Raw genomic sequence first — 18,603 nt, forward strand, 5'->3', positions numbered from 1 at the left:
AGAGTCTAACCTCTACTCTAGATTTTTAATCTTTGTTTTTCAGTATTTGATATCAATTGTGGACATTTAAGAATCCAATATTCAGTACCCATTTTTACTCAAGAGTGTGATGATTATTCTTTCCCCCTTTTGACTCGGCTTTTTGTCCCCCAGATCACCTCTATTTCCTCCCTCCCCCTTCTCTTCTCAATCCAATTCTGTGAATCTCTGTGGGTGTTCTGGGCTATGGAGAACACTTAGGGAACAGAATACTGCGTAGATCTGTCTCTCTCCCCTTGCGTCCCGCTTTTTATCCTCCTACTCATCTTTATCCCCTTCCTCCCTCTCCTCTTCTTCATGTAACTCTGTGAACCTCTCTGGGTGTCCCTCATGGTTGAGAATCTTTTCACCATTAACCTAGAAGTTTTATTATCAGTGCTGTATAGTTGGAGAAGTCTTGAGGCTACTGGAAGAATAAGACTGAAATCCAGAGGCCGGAGACTTAAGCCCAAAACCTGAGAACACCAGAGAACTCCTGACTACAGGGAACATTAAGTAATAAGAGATCATCCAAAAGCCTCCATACCTACACTGAAACCACCCAAGAGCCAGTAAGCTCCAGAGCAAGACATACCACACAAATTCTCCAGCAAAGCAGGAACATAGCCCTGAGTGTCAACATAGAGGCTGCCCAAAATCACACCTAACACATAGACCCATCTCAAAACTCACTACTGGACACTGCATTGCACTCCAGAGAGAAGAAATCCAGTTCCACTCACCAGAACACTGATGCAAGCTTCCATAACCAAGAAACCTTGACAAGCCAATAGTCCAACCCCACCCACTGAGTGAAACCTCCACAATAGAAAGGAACCACAGACCACCAGAAGACAGAAAGCCCACTCCAAACACAGCAATCTAAACAAGATGAAAAGGCAGAGAAATACCCAACAGGTAAAGGTGCATGAAAAGTGCCCACCAAGCCAAAAGAGGAGATAGGGAATCTACCAGAAAAATAATTTAGAATAATGATAACAAAACGGATCTAAAATCTTGAAAACAAAATGGAGTTACAGATAAATAGCCTGGAGACAAGGATTGAGAAGATGCAAGAAATGTTTAACAAGGACCTAGAAGAAGTAAAAGAGTCAATTAAAAATGAATAATGCAATAAATGAGATCAAAAACTCTGGAGGGAACCAACAGTAGAATAACGGAGACAAAAGATAGGATAAGTGAGGTAGAAGATAAAATCGTGGAAATAAATGAAGCAGAGAGGAAAAAAGAAAAAATAATTGAAAGAAATGAGGACAACCTCAGGGACCTCTGGGACAATGTGAAATGCCCCAACATCCAAATCATAGGAGTCCCAGAAGAAGAAAACAAAAAGAAAGGCCATGAAAAAATACTCGAGGAGATAATAGCTGAAAACTTCCCTAAAATGGGGAAGGAAATAGTTACACAGGTCCAAGAAACCCAGAGAGTCCCAAACAGGATAACCCAAGGCAAAATACCCCAAGACACATATCAATCAAATTAACAAAGATCAAACACAAAGAACAAATATTAAAAGCAGCAAGGGAGAAACAACAAATAACACACAAGGGGATTCCCATAAGGATAACAGTTGACCTTCCAATAGAAACTCTTCAGGCCAGAAGGGAATGGCAGGACATACTTAAAGTAATGAAAGAGAACAATCTACAACCTAGATTACTGTACCCAGCAAGGATCTCATTCATATATGAAGAAGAATTCAAAAGCTTTACAGACAAGGAAAAGCTGAGAGAATTCAGCACCACCAAACCAGCTCTTCAACAAATGCTAAAGGATCTTCTCTAGACAGGAAACACAGAAAGGCTGTATAAACGTGAACCCAAAACAGCAAAGTAAATGGCAACGGGACCATACCTATCAATAATTACCTTAAATGTAAATGGGTTGAATGCCCCAACCAAAAGTCAAAGACTAGCTGAATGGATACAAAAACAAGACCCCTATATATGCTGTCTACAAGAGACCCACCTCAAAACAAGGGACACATACCGACTGAAAGTGAAGGGCTGGAAAAAATTATTTCATGCAAACGGAGACCAAAAGAAAGCAGGAGTTGCAATACTCATATCAGATAAAATAGACTTTAAAAGAAAGGCTGTGAAAAGAGACAAAGAAAGACACTACATAATGATCAAAGGATTAATCCAAGAAGAAGATATAACAATTATAAATATACATTCACTCAACATAGGAGCACTGCAATATGGAAGGCAAATGCGAACGAGTATGAAAGTGGAAATTAACAATAACACAATAAGAGTGGGAGACTTTAATACCCCACTCACACCTATGGATAGATCAACTAAACAGAAAATTCACAAGGAAACAGAAACTTTAAATGACACAATGGGCCAGCTAGACCTAATTGATATCTATAAGACATTTCACCCCAAGACAATCAATTTCACCTTTTTCTCAAGTGCACACGGAACCTTGTCCAGAATAGATCACATCCTGGGCCATAAATCTAGCCTTGGGACATTCAAAAAAGAATTGAAATCATTCCAGTCATCTTTTCTGACCACAATGCAGTAAGAATAAATCTCAATTGCAGGAGAAAAAAAAAAAAACTACTAAAAATTCCAACATATGGAGGCTAAATAACGTGCTTCTGAATAACCAACAAATCATAGAAGAAATAAAAAAAGAAATCAAAATATGCATATAAACGAATGAAAATGAAAACACAACAACCCAAAACCTATGGGACACTGCAAAAGCAGTGCTAAGGGGAAGGTTCATAGCATTACAGGCTTACCTCAAGAAACAAGAAAAAAGTCAAATAAATAACCTAGCTGTACACCTAAAGCAATTAGAGAAGGAAGAAATGAAGAACCCCAGGGTTAGTAGAAGGAAAGAAATCTTAAAAACTTAGGGCAGAAATAAATGCAAAAGAAACAAAAGAGACCATAGCATAAATCAACAAATCTAAAAGCAGGTTTTTTGAAAAGATAAACAAAATTGACAAACCGTTAGAAGACTCATTAAGAAACAACGGGAGAAGAACCAAATCAACAAAATTAGAAATGAAAATGGAGAGATCACAACAGACAACACTGAAATACAAAGGATCATAAGAAACTACTACCAGCATCTCTATGCCAATAAAATGGACAACTTGGAAGAAATGGACAAATTTCTAGAAAAGTATAACTTTCCAAAACTGAACCAGGAAGAAAAGAAGATCTTAACAGACCCGTGACAAGCATGGAAATCAAAACTATACCTATACATAGAAAACTATAAAACACTGATGATAGAAATCAAAGAGGACACAAATAGATGGAGAAATATACTGTGTTCATGGACTGGAAGAATCAATATTGTGAAAATGAGTATGCTACCCAAAGCAATTTATAGATTCAATGCAATCCCTGTCAAACTACCAATGGTATTTTTCAGAAAACTAGAACAAATAATTTCACAATTTGTATGGAAATACAAAAAAACCTCGAATAGCCAAAGCAATCCTGAGATAGAAGAATGGAGCTGTAGGAATCAACCTGCCTGACGTCAGGCTCTACTACAAAGCCACAGTCATCAAGACAGTATGGTACTGGCACAAAGACAGAAATATAGATCAGTGGAACAAAGTAGAAAGCCCAGAGATAAATCCACGTACCTACGGACACCTTATCTTTGACAAGGGAGGTAAGAATATACAATGGAAAAAGATAACCTCTTTAACAAGTGGTGCTGGGAAAACTGTTCAACCACTTATACAAGAATGAAACTAGAACACTTTCTAACACCATACACAAAAATAAACTCAAAATGGATTAATGATCTAAATGTAAGGCTAAAAACTATAAAATTCCTAGAGGAGAACATAGGCAAAACACTCTTCTAACATAAATCACAGCAAGATCTTCTATGACCCACCTCTCAGAATATTGGAAATAAAAGCAAAAATAAACAAATGGGACCTAATGAAACTTGAAAGCTTTGCACAACAAATGAAACTATAAGCAAGGTGAAAAGACAGCCCTCAGATTGTGAGAAAATAATAGCAAATGAAGAAACAGACAAAGGATTAATCTCTAAAATATACAAGCAAATCTTGCAGCTCAATTCCTGAGAAATAAATGACTGAATCAAAAAATGGGCCAAAGATCTAAACAGACATTTCTCCAAAGAAGACATACAGATGGCTAACAAACACATGAAAAGATGCTCAATATCACTCATTATTAGATAAATGTAAATCAAAACCACAATGAGGTACCATTACACGCCAGTCAGAATGGCTGCTATCCAAAAGTCTACAAGCAATAAATGCTGGAGAGGGTGTGGAGAAAAGGGAACCCTCTTACACTGTTGGTGGGAATGCAAGCTAGTACAGCCACTATGGCAAACAGTGTGGAGATTCCTTAAAAAGCTGGAAATAGAACTGCTATATGACCCAGCAATACCACTCCTGGGCATACACAGCGAAGAAACCAGATCTGAAAAAGACACGTGCACCCCAATGTTCATTGCAGCACTGTTTATAATAGCCAGGACATGGAAGCAACCTAGATGCCCATCAGCAGATGAATGGATAAGGAAGCTGTGGTACATATACACCATGCAATATTACTCAGCCATTAAAAAGAATTCATTTGAATCAGTTCTAATGAGATGGATGACACTGGAGCCCATTATACAGAGTGAAGTAAGCCAGAAAGATAAAGACCAATACAGTATACTAATGCATATGTATGGAATTTAGGAAGATGGTAATGATAACCCTATATGCAAAACAGAAAAATAGACACAGAAATACAGAACAGACTTTTGGACTCTGTGGGAGAAGGCGAGGGTGGGATGTTCAGAGAGAACAGCATTGAAACAAGTATACTATCAATGGTGAAACAGATCAACAGCCCAGGTTGGATGCATGAGACTAGTGCTCAGGGCTGGTGCACTGGGAAGACCCAGAGGGAAGAGATGGAAATGGAGGCAGGAGGGGGAATCGGGGTGGGGAACACATGTACATCCATGGCTGATTCATGTCAATGTATGTCAAAAACCACTATAATATTGTAAAGTAATTAGCCTCCAACTAATGAAAATAAATGGAAAAAAATAAATAAGAAAGCAGAATTTTGATGGTTACAAATAAATAAATGTATAATATAGAAGTCTACATACCTATGAAGAAAGAGACATCTGTGGAAAGAATATCAATGTCATGGCTCTTCTCCTGAATAATGCAGGCAGAATTTATATTATTTGTCAATTGACACATTTCCCTAAGAGATTACACATATAGGTGAGTATTAAGTAATCACCTTGTTAGATAGTATTTTGCACTAAATGAATTCTCTGGAGAAATAACAACTGGATACAATGAAGATTTGCCATGGTACCCAACTGCTTTTCTAGTGTTTTTCTTTTTTAGATTCAGTGCCAGTATTCTTCTTCATAGTTTGGGAAGTCCACAGCATAAATTTGACGTCTTCCATTGATACTCATACCATATTATGTTACCCATAATATTTGCTTAATCCAATTTAGTGTAATATCTTCCACACAATTATCATATCTTTGTGCCACAACTTATGGCCATCTCACTTTGGGCTAAGGGTTTAACAGTTTCTTTAATATCCAAATATCAAAATATTGATTCCCAATGCTTCTGAATATGACTGAATCTGTAGATATAGTTTTTAAATAGGAAATTAAACTGTAATGAGTTCAGATGAGTTCATCCTAACCCAAGATGACTGGTGCCATTTTTGAAAAAGGAGATTAAGACACAAAAGTACACACAGGAAAGACTGTGACAGACACAGGTGGTGATGGCCATCTATAAGCCAGACAGAAGCTTCAGCATGAAACCAACCCTGTCAACACTTTGATCTTGAGTTACTATCCTCCAAACTGGAAGGAAATCCGTCTCTTTTGTTTAAGCCACCCAGGCTATGGTACTTAGTTATAGCAGCCCTCACAAACTAATATGCTCTGCCTTCTGTAGACAAAGAGACTGCTTTCATATTCAAAGGAAGCTTTGTTTCTTTGAAGAGTATTATTTTTAATATATTTTAAACCATTATAGTACACATTCAAAATGTGCACAAAACATGAATTTCCATGGGGTCACAGAGTAGGACATGACTAAGCATGCGCAGGCACTAATTCAGTTCATGAGGGCAAAGCAAAGCCTCCAAGACCTAATCACCTCCCTAAAGCCCTCACATCTAAATAGCAATTGTTCTTTTTTTTTTTAATTTTTTATTTTTTTAAATTAGTTGGAGGCTAATTACTTCACAACATTTCAGTGGGTTTTGTCATACATTGATATGAATCAGCCATAGATTTACATGTATTCCCCATCCCAATCCCCCCTCCCACCTCCCATCCCCCCTCCCACCTCCCTCTCCACCCGATTCCTCTGGGTCTTCCCAGTGCACCAGACCCGAGCACTTGTCTCATGCATCCCACCTGGGCTGGTGATCTGTTTCACCGTAGATAGTATACATGCTGTTCTTTTGAAACATCCCACCCTCACCTTCTCCCACAGAGTTCAAAAGTCTGTTCTGTATTTCTGTGTCTCTTTTTCTGTTTTGCATATAGGGTTATCGTTACCATCTTTCTAAATTCCATATATATGTGTTAGCATGCTGTAATGTTCTTTATCTTTCTGGCTTACTTCACTCTGTATAATGGGCTCCAGTTTCATCCATCTCATTAGAACTGGTTCAAATGAATTCTTTTTAATGGCTGAGTAATATTCCATGGTGTATATGTACCACAGCTTCCTTATCCATTCATCTGCTGATGGGCATCTAGGTTGCTTCCATGTCCTGGCTATTATAAACAGTGCTGCGATGAACATTGGGGTGCACGTGTCTCTTTCAGATCTGGTTTCCTCAGTGTGTATGCCCAGAAGTGGGATTGCTGCGTCATATGACAGTTCTATTTCCAGTTTTTAAAGAGATCTCCACACTGTTCTCCATAGTGGCTGTACTAGCTTGCATTCCCACCAACAGTGTAAGAGGGTTCCCTTTTCTCCACAGCCTCTCCAGCATTTATTGCTTGTAGACTTTTGGATAGCAGCCATCCTGACTGGCGTGTAATGGTACCTCATTGTGGTTTTGATTTGCATTTCTCTGATAATGAGTGATGTTGAGCATCTTTTCATGTGTTTGTTAGCCATCTGTATGTCTTCTTTGGAGAAATGTCTGTTTAGATCTTTGGCCCATTTTTTGATTGGGTCATTTGTTTTTCTGGAATTGAGCTGCAGGAGTTGCTTGTATATTTTTGAGATTAATCCTTTGTCTGTTGCTTCATTTGCTATTATTTTCTCCCAATCTGAGGGCTGTCTTTTCACCTTACTAATAGTTTCCTTTGTTGTGCAAAAGCTTTTAAGTTTCATTAGGTCCCATTTGTTTATTTTTGCTTTTATTTCCAATATTCTGGGAGGTGGGTCATAGAGGATCTTGCTGTGATTTATGTCGGAGAGTGTTTTGCCTATGTTCTCCTCTAGGAGTTTTATAGTTTCTGGTCTTACATTTAGATCTTTAACCCATTTTGAGTTTATTTTTGTGTATGGTGTTAGAAAGTGTTCTAGTTTCATTCTTTTATAAGTGGTTGAACAGTTTTCCCAGCACCACTTGTTAAAGAGGTTGTCTTTTTTCCATTGTATATCCTTGCCTACTTTGTCAAAGATAAGGTGTCCATAGGTTCATGGATTTATCTCCTGGCTTTCTATTCTGTTCCATTGATCTATATTTCTGTCTTTGTGCCAGTACCATACTGTCTTGATGACTGTGGCTTTGTAGTAGAGTCTGAAGTCAGGCAGGTTGATTCCTCCAGTTCCATTCTTCTTTCTCAAGATTACTTTGGCTATTAGAGGTTTTTTGTATTTCCATACAAATTGTGAAATTCTTTGGTCTAGTTCTGTGAAAAATACCGTTGGTAGCTTGATAGGGATTGCATTGAATCTATAGATTGCTTTGGGTAGAATAGCCATTTTGACAATATTGACTCTTCCAATCCATGAGCATAGTATGTTTCTCCATCTGTTTGTGTCCTCTTTGATTTCTTTCATCAGTGTTTTATAGTTTTCTATGTATAGGTCTTTTGTTTCTTTAGGTAGATATACTCCTAAGTATCTTATTCTTTTTGTTGCAATGGTGAATGGTATTGTTTCCTTAATTTCTCTTTCTGTTTTTTCATTGTTAGTATATAGGAATGCAAGGGATTTCTGTGTGTTAATTTTACATCCTGCAACTTTACTATATTCATTGATTAGCTCTAGTAATTTTCTGGAAGAGTCTTTAGGGTTTTCTATGTAGAGGATCATGTCATCTGCAAACAGTGAGAGTTTCACTTCTTCTTTTCCTATCTGGATTCCTTTTACTTCTTTTTCTGCTCTGATTGCTGTGGCCAAAACTTCCAACACTATGTTGAATAGTAGTGGTGAGAGTGGGCACCCTTGTCTTGTTCCTGATTTCAGGGGAAATGCTTTCAATTTTTCACCATTGAGGGTAATGCTTGCTGTGGGTTTGTCATATATAGCTTTTAATATGTTGAGGTATGTTCCTTCTATTCCTGCTTTCTGGAGAGTTTTAATCATAAATGAGTGTTGAATTTTGTCAAAGGCTTTCTCTACATCTATTGAGATAATCATATGGTTTTTATCTTTCAATTTGTTAATGTGGTGTATTACATTGATTGATTTGCGGATATTAAAGAATCCTTGCAATCCTGGGATAAAGCCCACTTGGTCATGGTGTATGATTTTTTTAATATGTTGTTGGATTCTGTTTGGTAGAATTTTGTTAAGGATTTTTGCATCTATGTTCATCAGTGATATTGGCCTATTACTGTAAGTGTAGAGATCAAATTGCCAGCATTCATTGAATCATGGAGAAAGCAAAGGAGTTCCAAAAAAAAAAAAAAAAAACTACTTCTGTTTCACTGATTACACTAAAACCTTTGACCGTGTATATCACAACAAACTGTAGAGAAACTTAAAGAGATGGGAGAACCAGACTGCCGGGGTCCAGCTCTGGCGGAGTCCAGGGGTTCCCTTCAGATGAGCAGTGTCTGCAAAGAAAAGAAAGCCAGTCGAGTCTTGGTTGAGTGCAGAATCAAGACTACTTTATTTTTTTTACATCAGTGCTTATATACCCTAAAACCAATAATCCTTTAAAGAGGTTTAAGGAGGGGGGAATGATAAGATTGTACCAGGTGCATAATCATGGGTTACATCATAAATAACTTTCCAAAACTGTCAAGACCTACACATATCTTTTAAACAATTTAATGGCAGCAGCTAGTCAACTGTGAAAAGCCATCTACAAACCTTATATTGGGAAGCTCAGCTCCGGGTGGACTTAGTTCTGGTATGTAATCCTAAGGGTCAGAGGTCTCATGAATCCCCTCCTGATCACACCCTAAGGAATCTTCTCAATCTCGTAAGGGACTCTATCTACTTTTGATTATGGGATAGATAGGCCTGTTTATTGGGACCCACGTGCCCCCAGGGACTGTGTTGTTGCCATGCAAAGGTTTCAAGGAGGGATTTTAGGTAAGAGTCAGACTAGATTTTAGGGAACATAGAAGAATGCCAAACATCAGAAGATGAAAGGACGAAGGCCTGGGAGTGGATGGTGGGGGTGGTCCTGAGAAACCCCCAGAGGTCTGGACACCTTTGTGTGCCAGCTCCTTGAACCCAGACCTTGTCATGGGCGGGGTTTCTCTTGCCGGCTCCTGACACCAGACCACCTTATCTGTCTTCTGAGAAACTTGTAGGTCAGTCAAGAAACAGCAGTTAAAAGCGGACATGGAATAACAGACTGATTCAAAATTGGGAAAGGAGTACGTCAAGGCTGTATGTTGTCAACCTGTTTATTTAACATATGCAGAATACATCATAAGAAATGCTGAGCTGGATGAATAACAAGCTGGAATCAAGATTGCTAGTGGAAATGTCAACAAACTCAGATATGCAGATACCTCTCTAAAGGCAGAAAGTGAAGAGGAACGAAAGAGGATCTTGATTAGGGTGAAAGAAGAGAGTGAAAAACCTGGCTTGAAACTCGGTATTCAAAACACTAAGATCATGACATCAGTCCCATTGTTCATGCATGCTCACTCACTTCAGTCATGTCCAACTCTTTGAGACCCCATGGACTGTAGCCCACCACGCTTCTCTGTCTATGGGGATTTTCCTGGCAAGAATGCTGGAGTGGGTTGCCATGCCCTCTTCCAAGGTATCTTCCTGACCTAGGGATCGAACCAGCATCTTTTGTATCCTTTATGTCTCCTGGATTTGTAGGCAGGCTCTTTACCACTAGCACTACATGGGATGCCCCACCACTTCATGGCTAATAGAAGGGGAAAAATTGGAAGCAGTGACAGATTACATTTTCTTGGGCTCCAAAATCACTGTGGATGGTGACTGCAGCCATGAAATTAAAAGAGGCTTGCTCCTTGGAAAGAAAGCTGTGGCAAATCTAGATAGCATATTAAAAAGCAGGGACATCACTTGACTGGCAGAGGTCTGTATAGTCAAATCTATGTTTTTTTTTGTGGTGGGACTTTTTGTTTGTTTGTTTGTTTTGTTTTGTTTTCAGTAGTCATGTATGGATGTGAGATTTGGACCATAAAGAAGGCTGAGCACCCAAGGACTGATACTTTCAAATTGTGGTGCTGGAGACGACTCTTGAGAGTCTTTTGGACTGCAAGGAGATCAAATCAGTCAATCTTAGAGGAAATCAACCCTGAATATTCACTGAGAGGACTGTTGCTAAAGCTGAAACTCCAATACTTTGGCCACCCATCACCAACTTAACAGACAAGAATTTGAGCAAACTCCAGGAGATAGTGAAGGACAAGGAAGCCTAGTCTGCTGCTGTCCATGGGGTCACAAAGAGTCAGACACGACTGAGTGGCTGAATAGCAACAACATAGTATCCGTTACATGACTGTACCTAAACTTACGTATTCTTCCTATTTTTGAGAAACATCTAGAGTGCTTCATGATGTGGTTAGTACAAAATACATTGTTGTTCCTGTCTTTATGTGAATATATCCATGCACTTCTGCTTGATAAAATTTTGGATAGAATTGCTGGTTTACAGATTAGGTATATATTCTGCTTAAACTGGCAAATAGTTTCACAAACTGGTTATATGAATTACATTCCTATTAGCACTATTTAAGTAGTTTTGTTCCATGGTGTCACCAATATTAATATTACAAGGTGTTTATAAAAATTTTTTGTATGCTAAATTTGCATCTAGGTACAAATATTTTATAGTTCTAATCTGCATTTCCCTAATTACCATTGAATTTGAAGTTATGTGACATGTTACTCAGTTTTTTGAATATACCTTTGTTGAGAACCTGTTCATGATTTGCTTTTTTTTTTTTTTTCATTCACTTCTGTGAATTAATTGGGCAATATTTTGACATACTGTAATGAATTAGACTTAAATCACATTAATATTTCCAGCTCTGCCACTTAATACATGTAATCTGTGGCAGTCATTTAATGGATTTTTGCTTCAGGTTCTCCCAAGTACAAATCTGAGACAGTAACGTCACGTGTCTCAGTTGTTTCAGTGACCATTGACAATCTGTAAATATCTGGGGGAAAAGATCTGTAAAATATGGGCTGATTATTGTTTGGCATATGAACAACACTATACCTGGATTGTCTATTAATCTACCTTCTAATTTTTTTGCAAACTAGACTCTATGTTTGGTCTTTCACTGGTACCACTTGTTATTCTAACACCCAGACTAAGTTTAATAAATCCTGAAGTCATCCAATGTTTGTTTGTTTGTTTGTTTTTCTGCTTTTTTTTTATTTTTTATTTTTTTTATTTTTTTCATTTATTTTTATTAGTTGGAGGCTAATTACTCTACAATATTGTAGTGGGTTTTGTCATACATTGACGTGAATCAGCCATGGAGTTACATGTATTCCCCATCCCGATAATGCAGAATAAAAACCCTTTTAGCTACCATCTCTTCCTCTTTCTTTATAATTTGTTTATTTTCAGTCAGTCAGTTCTGTCTTTTGAACTACCCAAATTTATACTGTTGCTCCATATGGTCTTTATTTATGTATATTTAGTCACAAGTTTGTTCTCATTGATGGATTTTATTTTCTTTGTGTTAAGTGTTAATCTGTCAGTCATGTCTGACTCTTTGTGATCCTATGGACTGTAGCTCACTAGTCTCTTCTGTCTGTGGAATTCCCCAGGAAAGAATACTGGAGTGGGTTGCCATTTCTTCCCCAGAGGATTTTCCCAACCCAGGGATTGAACCTGGGTCTCCTGCATTATAAGCAGATTCTTTACCTTCTGAGTCACCAGGGAAACTCTTGTTTTCCTTGTACTTCGTCCTAATTGGACAGTTTCTTCACAAGTTCTAGTTGTCCACTTTACTCTTTATAGTCCCATGGCTTTAATGTTAACCTTTATTTCTTTCAAATAATATATACTTTGCATAATATAAATTTAATATCTGAAGTTAACAGTATCCTTTCTTTTTTTTCCCCCCATTTTTCTGGAAATTTGCATGAACAAGGACTTTATCTATGGAAGTTCCTTCATGTATGAGTGGTTGATAGCTCATTTCTGTATTTATGGTTTTTCACTCCCACAAAGCTTATTTTAAACTAGGAACACCTTAAGTTCATTTTAAATGAATTTGACAGCTGATGAAAGCACTGTAAATCTAAACCCAAAATGACAAAAAAAAAATGACATGTTATTTTTTGAATTTTCAATAAAAATTATTTTTAACTTGTCCATTTGTCAAAACCTAAGTAAACTACTTTGATTTTGTTGTCGCTGCTATTATTGTTGACCCTATACCTCTGTAGAAGTTATAGGCCTACAACAATCTTAATTTCATGAGAGACGTCTATTCTAGCTCCTTGCTTTGTGTGAGCCTTATCACTGGCCTGTCATATTCCATAAGATGATTATACTTAAAGTCCAAGTTACCTTTAGATGACCTGTTGGCCTCAGCATGCATAAAACCCATGTCTACATGATTGGAAGAGGTGGGGCTGGATTGGACTATCTCTCATCACTTTGAGATTTGAATTGCAGTATCTTTGTCTCTAAACAGGAAAAATAATCTCAGTTCCATGGGGTTTCCATTGAAAATAAGTATTTTCTACTCTTAATATTCTGTGAAATAAAGTGAGATAACATAAAGGACTGTGTGGTTTGCAAATTGCTATTCAAATGTGAAGTATTGCTATTATTATATTATATATAATATATTATGTAATTATTTTATATTATTATAGCTGTGTTTTAAGCAATATGGGTTGACATAATAGTTTTAGATACATGTAATATCAAGAAAGCTGAGCACTGAAGAATTGATGCTTTTGAACTGTGGTGTTGTAGAAGATGCTTGAGAGTCCCTTGGACTGCAAGGATATCAAAGCAGTTAATCCTAGAGGAAATCAGTCCTGAATATTCATTGGAAGGACTGATGCTGAAACTGAAACTCCAATACTTTGGCCACCTGATGAGAAGAACTGACCCACTGGAAAAGACCTTGATTCTGGGAAGACTGAGGCAGGAGGAGAAGGGGATGACAGAGGATGAGATGGTTGGATGGCATTACAGACTCCATGGACATGAGTTTGTGCAAGCTCCTGGAGTTGGTAATTGACAGGGAAGCCTGGCATGCTGAGGTCCATGGAGCTGAAAAGAGTCAGACATGATTGAGAGACTGAACTAATTATCAAGTCACTTTTTATCTTTTTGTGTGTTTGTGTTAGTTGCTCAGTCATGTCTGACTCCTTGTGATCCCATAGACTATATCTCACTGGGGCCTTCAGTCTGTGAAATTCTCCAGGCAAAATACTGGAATGGGTTTCCATTTTCTTATCCAGGGCTCCTGTAGGAGAAATTAGAATTGGATGCTTCAAGTCCAGGGGAACTATGTATATCTATGTATATTTCTTTACATAGACTTTTAGGTAGCACTGAACTTGACCAATTAATCTTGCCCCTCCCCCCCAACAAAAGTCTCAAGAAAAAAAAAAAGCCAGAGATAGATCTTGGGAAAAAAGTGTGATTTGCTGAGGACCATGTTTCTTGTGCTTCAGGCTAAAGAGAGTGCTGATGGAAGAAGGGTATAGAACTGAGCTGATGGGTAAGTGTAAAGAAGTGAGACCTACTGTTGACTAATTGAGTTCATGGAGGCTCAGAAAAGGTCACAGCAAGTGACCTTGGCTGCCTTGTTGATTATTTCGAATTAAGTTTACTTGGGAAATACCTATCAAAACATAATAAAAACACATTCTAGCCCTCCACTTTTCCTCAAAGGTGGAAAATAACTCTCACCTGTGAGGGTACCCTCTGAACACCAGGAAGATAGAAATCATCCTTATCACTAGAGTTAGAGAATTCAAGTTAAGAAAACTGTAAACCAACCGTGATTTTTTTTCATTAGATCTCAACCCCAAGCACATGTCCCTTTATTTTGTAAAATCTTCACAAATAATTGTCTTTGTCTGGAACTGATACATAAACAACTTGCTTTTGTCACTTTGGGTGTCTCTTCCTATGAGACTTCTGCACATATGAGCATTTTTTTTTCCTCCTCTTTATATATCTGTGTAAACTTAATTATAGACCAGTCAAAAGAATTCAAGCAAGGTGAGGAGGAAAGTTTCCCCTCTTTGAAAGTTCAAGTGTTTGTTTTCAGTGGTAAGAAATTCATGCTTATTTAGTAAAGTTGAGGAGAAATAATTTTTTGAAAGTTGTCAGCTACATTTTATAGCAAATCACCCCATTAAAAGACAGTCTAAAACAATGACCAGTTCCTTCCAAAAAGAAAATACTATCCCAACATTAATATTTTTTTTATCCTCCAAGATATAAATTAGCTTTTTGACTGACATTGATTTCTCAATGTATAAGTTCTTAATTTTGGGTCCGGGCAAGCAAAGACTTCTTGGAGAATTCAAAATTCCTGTCTATTGACATGGATGCTCATATACATTTTAGTAAGATTTTCTCCATGGAAATTTCCCCCATCTCTTTAAGAAAAGGATATGTATTTGGACAAATTACTGAATGAAGCAATAGGAAGAAGTTATTGTCTATAGAAAATAAAAATTCTTAAGAACAGTAGCATTGAATTTATCTATTAATAGAAAGCAGTTTCCTGCTGAACAAGTCTTTGATCAAAGCTTCTTTCACATCCTTGTTCCCCAGGTTGTAGATGACAGGATTCAACATGGGATCACTGTGGTGTACAACACAGCCACCATTTTCCCCTGCTGCAGACTCTTCTGAAGGGGGTCTAAGATACATGAAGAAAAGAGTTGTATAGAAGACAGTGACAACTGTCAGATGGGAGCCCCAGGTAGAGAAGCTTTGTGCTTACCTTCTGTGGAATGAATCCTCAACATGGCAGGAAAAATGTAGATGTAAGAAATGAGAATGATGAAGCGAGAACAAGTGAAGTTAAAGCCAGCCACAACAAACATGGACAATTCTTTTTTATAGGTGTCAGAACAAGCCAGCTTAATCAGCTGTGGGTCAGCACAGTAGAAGTGATTAATTTCATTGTGACCAGAGAAGGCTAGGTTGTAGGTCCACAAGGTTTCCATCAGGCCAGTGAGCACTCCATATACATAAGGGACCGTGATGAGGGATGTGCACACGTACACATACTTAGACATTCTGCTGCCATAAAGCAGGGGGTTGCAAATGGCCATGTACTGATCAAAGGCCATGACAGCCAAGATGTAGACCTCTACATGGAGCAAGGCAATAAAAAAGTAACACTGAACCATGCAAGCTGTATAAGAAATGGTTTTCCTCTCTGATAAGAAGATTTCCAACATCTTTGGAGTCACAATGGAAGAGAAACACAGATCCACAAAAGATAAGTGGCTCAGGAAAAAGTACATGGGGGCATGGAGGCAGGCATTGACCCTGATGAGGACAATTATGCCAAGATTTCTTGCCACTGTGACCATATAAATGGTGAAAAACAGCATGAAGAAGAGAATCTGCAATTCCTGGATCCTAGATAGTCCAAGGAGAATGAACTCAGTCACTAATGTGAAGTTTCTTCTTATAATTTCCTTTGTGAGATATTGACCTTTACATTTATATTGGATTACAATAAAGTAGAAAAACTGAGGGTGGGATGATCTGAGAGAACAGCATTGAAACAAGTATACTATCAAGGGTGAAACAGATCACCAGCCCAGGTTGGATGCATGAGACAAGTGCTCAGGGCTGGTGCACTGGGAAGACCCAGAGGGATGGGATGGGGAGGGAGGCAGGAGGGGGGATCGAGATGGGGAACACATGTAAATCCATGGCTGATTCATGTCAATGTATGGCAAAAACCACTACAATACTGTAAAGTAAGTAGCCTCCAACTGATAAAAATAAATGGAAAAAATTAAAAAAATAAATACATAATTATATTCTGGCAGTTGACCAGCTTTTAAATTCTCCATCCATTAATCTTCCATTAGGTTATTTTATAGAGAATTTCCCCCTGTATGGAGTTGGCAGTGATAAAAATTCTCAGTTCCTGGTCTCACTTCTGGTTTCACTGTGAAATCTGAGGGCCAAGATTCTGTGTTCAAAGAAGAATATGCAGAAATCAAATGCTCATCCCTGGATATCTTACATGAGTCCATTAGTGATTTAAGGTGGTCGCCTTAATGCAACATACATTTCCATTAAATAGATTGCAGTGTACTTTAAAGGCCAGACTGATCGTGCAAAGGAAGACTGACTCTATTAAGTCTGAGCTGACAGGTCTCCAGACTCCTTGGGTTTTTTCTTTATGCCTGGCATTCTGGTGGCACATTGATCACAACACCACATACGTTTCCAAAACAGTTTATTTTTGCTTGAGAAAGCTAGAGTTGACTTCTGTTTTGGCAAGAAATAAAAATAAATAAATAAACACTCATACTAATAATAACTAAAATATGTGTTTGCTTTTCTATGTAGACTTCATCTATATTCACTAAATGTCTGCACTTTTATGTTCATTGACCTTTCTTTTTTTTCCACAGTTATTTATAAATCTTAGGTCTAATTTTGGTATCATACATGATTACACAAGTAAGTAGGCTTTTGATAGTAATAAATACATGTAGAATAAAGAAATATACCTATGGGGGAAGAGCTGTCTTAAGAAAGAATAACAATGGCTCTTCTGAGGAATGATGAAGGCAGAATTTATATCATTTGTAGGTTTATACTGATTTCCTAAGAGATTGCACAAACAAGTGAGAGTGAAGCAAATACTTTTTTAGATAATAATTCAATACATGAGTTCTCTGGAGAAATAACAATTGGGCACAATGCAGATTTACCATGGAATGCAACCTTCAGTCTCAATATTTTTCTTCTTACATTGGGAAATCTGCACCATAGTATTGATGTCTGCCATGAATGCTCATACTACATTATATTTGCAATAATATTAGCTTAATGCAATTTCTTCCACACCATATCGTAACTTAGTGTCACATTGTGTTACCACCTTACTTAGTCTTACGGGTTGAACTGTGTTCCTTTAAATGGCAATTCACTCCAGTATTCTTGCCTTGAGAATCCTATGGACAGAGTCCATGGGGCCACAAAGAGTCGGACACTACTGAGTGACTAACACACACACACACACACACACACACACACATAATCCATATCAGGCTTCCCTTGTGGTTCAGGTGGTAAAGAATCTGTCTGCAGTGTGGGAGACCTGGATTCAACCCCTGGGTTGGGAAGAGCCTCTGGAGAAGGGAAAGGTTACCCACTCCAGTATTCTGGCCTGTAGAATTCCATGGGCTGTATAGTCCATTGAATCGACTGAGCGACTTCCATTTCACTTCATAATCCATATATCAAAATCTCTGCTTTCAGTACTTCAGAATATGAATGAATTTGAAGATAGTGCTTTTAAAGAGGAAATTAAAGTGTCATGAGTTCATATGAGTTGGTCTAAACCCAAGATGACTGCTGTTTTTATTATTAAAAAAAGACAGAGAGAGAGAGATCAGCTCATAGAAACTCACAGAGGATAGAGTACTTACAGACACATGGAAATGACAGCCATCTACAAGCCAGAGAGAGGCTTCATAATGAAACCAACTCTACTGACACTTTGATTTTGAATTCACAGCCTCCAAACTGGGAGGAAATCCATCTCTCTGGTTTAAGCCAACCAGCGTGTGGTACTTAGTTATGGCAGTCCTAGCAAATCGATATGCTCTGTGTTCTACAGACAAACAGAGTACTTTGATATTGGATTGAAGCTTTTTTTTTTTTCCTTTGAAGAATAGTATCATTTTTATATATTTTAATATTTATAGTGGAGATTAATACATACATACAAAATGTGCACAACACAAACATGTACAGCTTAATGAATTTTTAACACAGTAAACAGACTTATAAGATCCAAGATCTAAAGCAAGGATAATATTAACACTACTTCAGATCCACGTCTCACCTCCTTTCTCAGTTACTGTCCCTCAAGTCAGCTGCATCTTCACTTTTATTGGGCTTCCCTGGTCGTTCAGATGGTAAAGAATCTCCCTGCAATGTGGGC

General features: G+C 37.8%; 1 long non-coding RNA gene and 1 pseudogene across 1 annotated transcript in view; one reads left to right on the forward strand and one right to left on the reverse strand.

Moving 5' to 3' along the window:
* LOC122687861 overlaps window positions 1–12,332 on the forward strand; it is a 29,936-nt gene extending 17,604 nt beyond the window's left edge. The window contains exon 3 of the long non-coding RNA XR_006339246.1: window positions 12,284–12,332. This is a non-coding gene — a long non-coding RNA (uncharacterized LOC122687861). The remainder of the gene's footprint in view (window positions 1–12,283) is intronic.
* Window positions 12,333–15,155: 2,823 nt separating this feature from the next.
* LOC122687732 lies at window positions 15,156–18,108 on the reverse strand (annotated as a pseudogene).
* Between the last annotated feature and the right edge of the window lie 495 nt (window positions 18,109–18,603).

This window comes from Cervus elaphus, chromosome 32 (genome assembly GCF_910594005.1).
Source record: "Cervus elaphus chromosome 32, mCerEla1.1, whole genome shotgun sequence".
Lineage (NCBI taxonomy): Eukaryota > Metazoa > Chordata > Mammalia > Artiodactyla > Cervidae > Cervus > Cervus elaphus.